The following is a 9,717-nucleotide window of genomic DNA, read 5'->3' as shown; positions in this document are numbered from 1 at the left end:
CCGCGCACCCCTCCTAGTGCTCCTCTCCCGGAGGGCGGCGCTGGGAGCAGGAGGCAGCGGCGCGGATCCAGCGGAGGTGGCACGATGAGCAGGAAGTAGCAGCGCAGGCTCTGCAGCAGAGGCCGCTGCCAAGGTTTTTCGCCATGGATGGGAGGCTGCTTGGCATGGATGGGAGCTAGGGAGTAGATGATTTTTTTGTGGGCCCACGTGTCAGTGAGTTGGAGAACTGGGAGATTTAGCTTCCCCACTATGCGTTGTCAGTCCCGTCCCCACACCGCGCGCCGCTGCCACCACTGCCTCCTCCCCCCTACCGTCGCGCCCCCGTCACTGCTGTTGCCCCCACGCCGCTGTCGCCCCTCACCATTGCTGCGAGCGAGGGGCGAGCGAAGTGTGGAGGGAATGGGTGGTAGAGGAGGGTGACGGAGTCATCAACGTGAGAGAGGTGGAGGGAGGAGCGAGAGAGAAGGTTGGAGATGAGGATAAGAGAGAGGAGTGAGGGGGTGATTTTGAATTGAGAGGGAGGTCAATTTAGTGTACGTGTATCCAATGATTTTCCTAGGGATATAGTGAAGTCATAGGGAAAGATCCAATATTTCTGTGGGAAATAGTTTTTCTAAATAACTCTAGGGAAACAGTCTTTCCCTATGAAACTTCAGATAACACTAGGAAGACACGTGAATTCTATAGTGTTCCTCTGTAGTACTGCAGAGGATCCACTCCCACCGACCTGCTGGCCCCACCACCTATGGGATCCACATGTCAGTGGGGTGAGTCCCTCTACAGTATTGCAGATGAGTCTCACCAGTGTCCATTCATGTTTCTTCAGCTTCTGGGCGGTTTTCCTCATTGAAAATTGATAATATTGTCGAAGTTCCATCCCTCTATATATCAAGGCTTAGGCTGCCCACAGTGGCTCCTATAAGCCGAACACAATGCCATACTCGCTTTTATTGTTTTTTCCACCGCAGCGGGGTACTGGAAGAGGGACGGTAAAATAGCGAACGACTGCGCTTTCGGAATTCGCAGCGGCGGTGGACGACGTTCACCATCAGCAACGTGGCGTGGGACCTCACAACCACCATGTATCCGCCCCGCCGCTCACGCCTAACCTCCCCTGCACCGCCTCGAGTGGAGCTCCACCCGACCTCCTCCCCCCATGTGCCGCCTTGTGTAGACCTCCACCCGCCGCACGCCAGAGCCGCGAGGGAGGAGGAGGGGCGCACCTCTCCACTGCCTCTGCTCAGGCCCGGCCCTGAGGTGGGGGCGAGAGGGGCGGCCGCCCCGAGCCCCCGATTCCAAGGGGCCCCACCCCTTGTATACGTATACATTAAACGTATTAGATTTAGGTGAAATCAGCTTCCATAATTCCAATTGATGTTTTTTCCCCTGCGCTCACGCGCCGTCGAAGCTCACAAACTCGCGATTGCTGTCTTTCCGGCTTCCGTGCAGTTCCGCGCCGGGCCGCAACTGCCAGCGCCAACGGCCGACGGCGGGCAAGACGCAGACGCAACAAGCCAACGGCGCCCGACGGGAAGCCAAGACCAGGACGCTGGACGCATGTGCTCATGCACGCAGCACACAAGCGGCAAGCCGGAAAGTCATATTCATCTGACATCTAATTATCTATACAAGTTAGTTTTAATTCCATAACCGTACGTCTCTCTCCTATGAATAAATTGATTACTTACTGTTACTGATCAATCTTGTCTTGTTTTTTTTAATTTACCACATAGCGCGGCAATCAGCGAGTAGATAGGGACAGGCATCACATTAATCTAAACTCTTGTGCGGAAATCCTTTGGTCTCAATGTTGATGATATTAGGGGTCAAGATTATGATAATGGATCTAACATGAAAGGACCCACAGGGAGTGCAAAACGATTGCTTGATATAAATTCAAGAGCTTTGTACATGCCATGTGCTTGCGGTAGTCTTAATTTGACTCTTTGTGATATATATGGATAATTCTTGTGGTAAAGCTTCACTTAAGTATAAAGACAAGGTTGTTGAATCAAACGAAGAAGTTGCAGTCGCCACCCATGTGCATTGATACTACCTTAGAATACATAGAAAGGTATAGTGAATTTCTTTAAAAACTATAGAAATGAAAGCAAATATTAGAAGTTATTGGATGAAATCGATATTGATACCATCGATTTCGCATCTAAAAATATTAGAGAATAATGTGTTTCTGCCCCTACTCCAAACCTCAATGGTGATTTTACCCCTTATTTTTAAACTTTGTGATTTTGCCCTCGTCATTTTCAAATGAAGCTGCCATTTACCCCTGGTCAACGCGTTTTTGTCCCTGTTTGACCGTTTTCTTAGTTGATTTTGCCCCTATTTTGTGAAGAGTAAGGGTAAAATCACAAAGTTTCAAAAATGAGGGCAAAATCACCATTTTGCTTCAAAATATGGGTAGAAACGCTTTTGCCCCAAAATATTATTAGAAGAAATTATTGAGGTAATATATAGATTGCATGATATTGATATTGATATTTTTTTACACAATTTAAGTGTTTAGTGGTGCTATTTATTCATATATTATTTATTTATTTATTCATTATTATTATTAAAGGGCCCCTGGTATAAATCCCGCCCCGGGCCCCTGAAATCTCAGGGCCGGGCCTGCCTTTGCTCCGCGCAGCCTCCACCGCCGCGGCCTCTGCTTCGCGTCTACTCCACTGTCGGGGGAGCTCCTGGCCCGCAGAGCTCGCTGGAGCTGCTATCCCATGTCGGTAAGAGGTGTGCGAGGAGGCCCGCCGCCGCGTCGGGAGAACCGGATCAGGAGGGAGCACCGGCATGGGGAGGGATGGAGGCCGGTTGGAGATCCTGCCCCCGCGGCGGAGCTCGAGCTCGAGCCGAGCAGCCATGTCGAATCGAGAGAGAAGGCAGGAGGGTGGCGTGGGCCTGTGCCTCTGCTCGGCCGGCGAGATCAAGGGCGGTGGAGGGAGGACGGAGGATGTGGTGCAGGCTCGCGGAGGGAGGAGGAAGGATGAGGCAAGGTCGACCTTGGCGACGGCCGCGTGAGCAAGTAGGCCCGACCACCGTGCCGCAGCTCGCGTTGCTGAGGCATCTACCGGCATGACTTTTCTTTGGGTGCAGCTGAACTAATGAGCCGCAGCGCTCTGTTCTGCTGCCAACCAGCAGCAGTATTTTTCTCTCATATCAAATCAGCACCAACCACTAGCCAGTCAGCAATACTTTTTTCTCACAACAAATCAGCACCAGCCACCAGCCACAACCAACCAAACAGAGCATAGCTACTAGTGTGGCCAATGAGCTACTTGTGTGGATAGAGCAGGCCTGACCAGGTGGCGGGTGGCTCGTCTCTGTGTAGCCAAACGGCACCCGGAAAGTCAAAGAGGGTAGCTTAGCTGTAGCTGGAGTCGAGCTCTGAGCTCGGGAGCATCACCGGATCTATTAAATATGAATGCATAGTTTATGTTCTATTTACCATCATGCAAAACTTGAGATGTAACAGTTGTACATGGTGCAAAAGGAAAAAGAAATTAGTGTATCGGGTTGCAACCATTTATTTCAAACCCATAATCCGCTATTATTTATAGGCTAATTTCTTTCTCATTGCACCAGTTTCAATTGCATCACAAATTCTGAATGATGGTAGATGCTTGCATACTCTATCTATTTATATTTTTGTTAGAATTTTAGATGCATATATAAAAAATATTACCATATTTTGTAATATGGTAACACCTAACCTGCTAATAACATCAATAATGTTCTCAGGATGAAGTCTAGAGGCGAAAGGGCATGTAGCCTAGTAGTTAAGAGTCTCGGTAGCACCTCAGGTTCTGGGTTCAACTTCATATGGAAGTATATATTTTAGGATTTAACGGCGCTGTGATTTCAGTGATAGGTGACGTTCCGGAGAGAGAGGGAGAGAGAGACGCCTATGGCGACTTCATCAATATCGAGGGTTTACTGACTGAGTCGTTGAAAATGCTCCTAGAGGTTTGCGTACTTGTGTTTGTGCATACATTGTGCATGTTTAAGTTGTACTCATTCTGTTATGATGTCTTATTTGAGATGCACAAGACCAAGGCAAAAAATTTACTCCCTCCATTCAATTATGATAGCTATATTTTCACATGGCACAAAAGCACCAAAAATGTTTATCAATCCATTAATCACGTTAACCATCATCTCCTCGTTTATGTAATTCCATTCTAGAGAGACTCATCATTTTTAGCGATTATTAGCTGCCACGGCCCATGTCGAAAACCAATAGACCCAGTTTTTATCGATCCCGCATGCTGGCACCAGAGTTATTGCGGAGGATACCGAACGAGCTACTTGCAGATTCTCGAGGCGAAAGCTTAATATAGCCATCAATTTTGAATTTTTTCAATACTTATCCCATCATTATTTACCTGGTGAAAAGATACGGTGTTTAATGCTCAAACCTCGTGAAAATAAATGATCTTTAATGCCCTCCGGCATGCAGTTAGTTTTTATCATAAATTTATTCTTACGCAGTCACTAGGCGTTGGGCTCGAGACGTAACAGGTGTGTGGGCTTAAATAAGACTACCAATTTTCAAATTTTAAGATAAGACTATCTCTAAATGGAGGAGCACTATGTACCCTTAAAAATTTGAAGTCTAGAGCCTACTATGCTGGTGCTTCTTCTAGGTGTCTCACGTCTCACCTCCCAAGTGCCAAGAACAAGAAAAGGCTGTGCCACTTTGTTGCAATGTGCGCGCTTCATCAGGGATTGATGCTAATTGTGTAGTAAGGTACTGTTTCTGGTTACCTTCAAATTGAATTACTCCCATCGTTGCATTAGCGATGCAACAGTGGCGAAGCTAGAGTAAAATAGAGGAGGTGAGCGAGGAAATGGGAACAGCGGCTTAAGCCATTAGGTGTAGGCACTTTCTAGAGGTGGAAGATTTACGTTCTTCCTATTTGACCCGAAACCGATCGATCTAACCATGAGCAGGTTGAAGAGAGCTCCAGTTGTGACCTGGTAACCTTGATTTCTTTCGGAACGTCATTACGATAGTAACAAAGAAAGAATAATTTAGATAGGAAGGAGCGAGCCCCAAAGATAATGAATTGGTATGCATTTACTATTCCTGATTTAGAAAGGAAAGGTATGTGGGTAGACATTGAGTTAGAGACTGAATGAAGTGGATAACAGGAGTAAATACTTCGGGGCGATCACTCATCGTTTACGGCATGGACTACCAGGGTATCTAATTCTGTTCGCTCCCCATACTTTCGCACCCCAGTGTCAGTAGGGACCCAGAGAGCTACCTTCGCTTTTGGTGTTCCTTCGTAGATCTACGGATTTCACCCCTACACACGAAATTCCAACAAAATTACTGTTGTGCTACGAAGTCTGTGGGGGTTGCAGAATATTGGACCGAGCGGGTGCTTATTAGGTCAAAATCTAAGTTTAACAGGTGTTTTTCTTTTTTGGGTGCAACTGCACCCACACTGCTTGCACTGAGCTTCGCCCCTGCTATGCACGCGGTTTTTTATTTTTTATTTTCGTTTTTTACAAAAATATATTTTCGATTTGGAAATTTACAGGAATATACCCCGGCCGCCCGGCAGCAGGGGCTTGTCAGCAAAAAAAGTCGACAAAAAATTGCGCCGTAGTCCCTGGAGGACCGGCCGCCCGGCAGCAGGGCGGCGGGACCTGGCCGTCCGCCTGTGGGGCAACCGGCCCCCCCCACCCCTATATAAGGTGTTGGCTGCCCCTCACCCCCTCATTTGCCTCACTAAAAATCCAGAAAAAAAGAATTTAGAGGGAGGGAGGGAGAGGAGGGGTGAGGGAGAGGCAAAGCGGCGAAACCCTGCCGGATTTTCAAGCCGGCGACTATAGTTAACTAAAATTTTCTATATTTTATAAATAGATTATGTTGTAATTATTTTTTTGAAATAGTAGATTAGCAATCAGTTCAATTATTGTTAGGAGTGATTAGTGGTACATTTAGGTGCAGTTACTTATAGTGATTAGCGTTGATATAGTACATTTAGTGTTAGACTTAGTATTAGAAAATACTAGAAAATTGTTAGAGAAGTATTAGAAAATCAAAAAAATTGCAAGATAATATTAGAAAATTATAGAAAATTGTAGAAAATTATAGAAAATGTTAGAAAATTGTAGAGAATGCTAGAAAATTGTAGAAAATGTTAGAAAATTGTAGAAAATTATAGAAACTATTTTGTTGAAACAGTAGATTAGCAATCAGTTTAATTATTATTAGGACTGATTAGTGGTACATTTAGGTGTAGTTACTTGTAGTGATTAGTGTTGATATAGTATATTAGCAATCTAATTAATTAATCTTAAAAATTGCAAGATAATATTAGAAAATTTATAAAATGTTAGAAAATATTAGAAATTATTATAAATCGTTAGAAAATCTTAGAAATTATTTAGGAAATATAAGAAACTATTAGAAATATTTAGATGTGTGTGATTGTATTGTATTGTATTGTTTTGATCTTATGTGGTAGGTATGGCCGGGGTTACTCCTGCGTTGCTGGACCCAACAATAAACTCGGGTCACTGGTCCTTCCTTGCGAAGGTTCAGCACCAAGAACTAAACGTGCTGCGTACACGTCCACCTGCAGAGTTGGTTGCTGTAGACCCACGATGGGTGCCCAGGTGATATGTCGTCTATTTTCTGTTTTTATCTGTTATACATTTTGTTATATAATGTATTAACATTTGTGCACTGTATGATGCAGGCTGAGCGAGGCAGGTCTTCTCATTGTGGCTTGTCTTGCTGAGAGTGCTTTGGTGAAGCTAGACAGGTCTCTACTTTCAGCTCTCGTTGACAAATGGAGACATGAGACACACACGTTCCACCTCCCTTGTGGGGAGATGGCACCGACCCTGCAGGACGTTGCGATGCTGCTTGATCTTTCTATCACCGGAGATGCTGTCGGGCCCCGTGTGGTACCTTCTACGTGGCTGGAGGATCTTGAGGAACGTTTTGCAGGTGTTGCCACCACGATTGATCCTGAAGATTTCAATGAGCACCCACAGTCGAAAGGCCCTTCCAAGTCATGGCTCCTACAGTTTCAGGTACAATTTCGTACAAAACGATGTGTTGATGTATTTTATGGCTTTGAAATACCGCATGTGTTTCTTATTCTCAATGTTCGTACTTCATTGCAGCCGGATCTGTTGGCAGCCGATGCTGATGAGTACAGCGTGACTAGATCACTCGAGGTCATACCTGCTGTGGTTGTTTGGGTACATCATGTTCAACAACTCACACGGCCACTGTGTGGATAGGGTGCTTCTGCCCTACGCACAGGAGATCGCCGATGCAGATGAGGATGCCATACCCTTGTATAGTTGGGGTTCAGTGGTTCTTGCATGCACATATCGTGGACTCTGCAAGGCATCACAGCAGAATCATAGGAATGTTGTCCTAACGGTGTGTCCAATTCTGCTACAGCTTTGGTCCTACGAGAGGATTGCTATCGGTCGTCCAATGATTGACCAGTCACTGTACACGCCGGATATGTACGGTGACACGGAGGACGACAGACCCACCATGGGGACTCTCTGGTACTCTCGACAGGTATGGACCCGATAAAAATTTATATTCTATGCATACTATGGTCATACATTGTTCCCTCAATACCTTTCTTATGGACACATAATTTTTATTTTTGTAGAAAACATGGGCACATGTACAGACCCGGCGGTCTTATCCTGAGTTTGTTGCCGAATTTGATCGATTTACCCCAGAAGACATTGTGTGGGAGCCATACAGTCCTTCGGCTATAGCCGCACGTGCACCGCTTGGGATATCTTCGGTGTGCACACAGGACTAGGGCCTATGGATGACTACTGTAGCTTTGGTGTACGACGTTGAAGTTGAGGCCCACTGCCCGGATAGAGTCATGAGGTAGTTCGGTCGACGCCAGTCTTTCCCTGTGTCTTCAGCGTTGGATCGTGTTCAGCGCCACGGTCATAGGTAACAAAAATGTATGAGCACCCATGTACTAATAACGTGAAACTAATTTCTATTTAACGTGCAGTTTATCAAGGGCTGGACATCCTTTCTCGACAATGTGGGTCACTAGATTACAACCATAGATGGCTGCGTGGGATGATGCAGGCGAGCAGTTGGCTGATGATATCGGTCCACACACTGAGCCTTCGTTTCGAGCGTACCTGACTTGGTACGAACCGAAGACTCGTTGCCGTTTGACGTATGTTGACATGCATCCACAGCCGCATGTTGCGACTTCGCAGGATCGCTATGCACGACACAGGGATGAGGCATAAGCGGGGGCGGTGAGTAAATGTTGACGGCATTTTCAATCTTTTAAGATTTGTATACTAAGTTTTTTTGTTGCAGTTCGAGGCCTATAGGTTGCTTGAATTAGATTGCTCACTGAATGTAATGAGGATTCATGGCGGGTCTACGATGAGCGTGCCGGCACAACTCGAGGCCTGGATCACTCAACGTGATAGAGCCCGAGGCATCCTTCAGGCCTTTGGTATGCGGACGGAGTACGAGGATTCCTACGAATCATCGCAAGCGTCGACGTCGGTTCCTTGTGGTCCCGCATGGCAGTAGCCTCCCTTATACCACCGACAGTACAAAGGTATGGTGTGATATTTACCGATCCGTATGTTTATATGCAGTATTTAAATATGATTCCACACAGGGTACGGGTACCCCGGTTCTCAGTCCTATGGAGGGCCAGGTGCCTCGCAAGGGGCTCCATTTCAAGGAACCCAGTTTACTTCTATGCCACATGCTGGAGGGACTTTAGGTAAATATGTGGTGCATAATTTTATTTGCTTATGTTTTATGGTCGAAGGCTCATACGTTATTATTTATACTCAGGATCACAACAGTTCACCGGAGCGGGGCCGTCTTCGTATCACCCTATGCCGCCACTAGAAGGATATGAAGGAGCTTCTTCCTATCCACCACCACCACCACCTCCAACACAGGGTACGTACAATAGTTTGTACCAAATTGCATTCACCTATTGAATGTTGCTTAAATTTTTTTTTGTCATCTGTAGGGTGGTCTGAAGACAACGACGCGGCCTCCTTGGAAGACTTTACACGGTTGTTTGCTACGCTTGCCTAGGACGATGATCCCAGCTTGCATACACATGTGGCTCTATTACGCCGTCCTGCCAGAGACGTGAGGCCACCGAAACGTCATAGCTACCCTACAGATCACGTACACGCACAATGTAAGAGAGGTCAAAATGGTAGGGGTGGTTAGTTGTTGGCACTTGTTTCTCTATTGTTATTATGGACTGTTTCGACTGTTCGGATTATGGTTATTTATGATTATGATAGTTTACTTGTTATTTGTTTCTATAGATATTATTGATGTGAACTTGTTATGTTTGTGGGTTCCATAATGCTCGTGAAATAAGGGAAGTTCTTGCGAATTTTTTACGTGATTTAATGAAGGACAAGTTAGGTGCGGAAGGAGTTATCGGCCGAGATCCCGCTGACGATGATGACGACTACCACATACAGAGTAAACTTCGTGACACGCTCGTATAGCTCAAAATAGGGACCACAGTGTATCTAGCTGCGAGTACGAGATCACAGGTTGCCACTGCTCAGCACGGCGATCACAGGTTTCCCATATGTTGCATTGTTTGCCCAGACAAACGTGACAAAAGACGACAGCCCAATAGCAGTGCCCTTTCACCATTTCAAAAAGATGTAACAACACGGCAACCA

The 9,717-nt window shown here is 46.0% G+C and overlaps 1 long non-coding RNA gene across 1 annotated transcript; it reads left to right on the top strand.

The window, feature by feature from the left end:
- The first annotated feature begins 8,146 nt into the window (after window positions 1-8,146).
- Window positions 8,147-9,116, top strand: LOC120648670. Its single transcript, XR_005665029.1, has 3 exons — window positions 8,147-8,777; window positions 8,852-8,962; window positions 9,036-9,116. It is a non-coding gene; the product is annotated as an uncharacterized LOC120648670 (long non-coding RNA).
- The last annotated feature ends 601 nt before the right edge of the window (window positions 9,117-9,717 follow it).

Source organism: Panicum virgatum, chromosome 9K (genome assembly GCF_016808335.1).
Source record: "Panicum virgatum strain AP13 chromosome 9K, P.virgatum_v5, whole genome shotgun sequence".
Taxonomy (NCBI): domain Eukaryota; kingdom Viridiplantae; phylum Streptophyta; class Magnoliopsida; order Poales; family Poaceae; genus Panicum; species Panicum virgatum.
The sequence above is the reverse complement of the archived record's forward strand: the minus strand, read 5'-3'. Positions and strand labels throughout refer to the sequence as shown.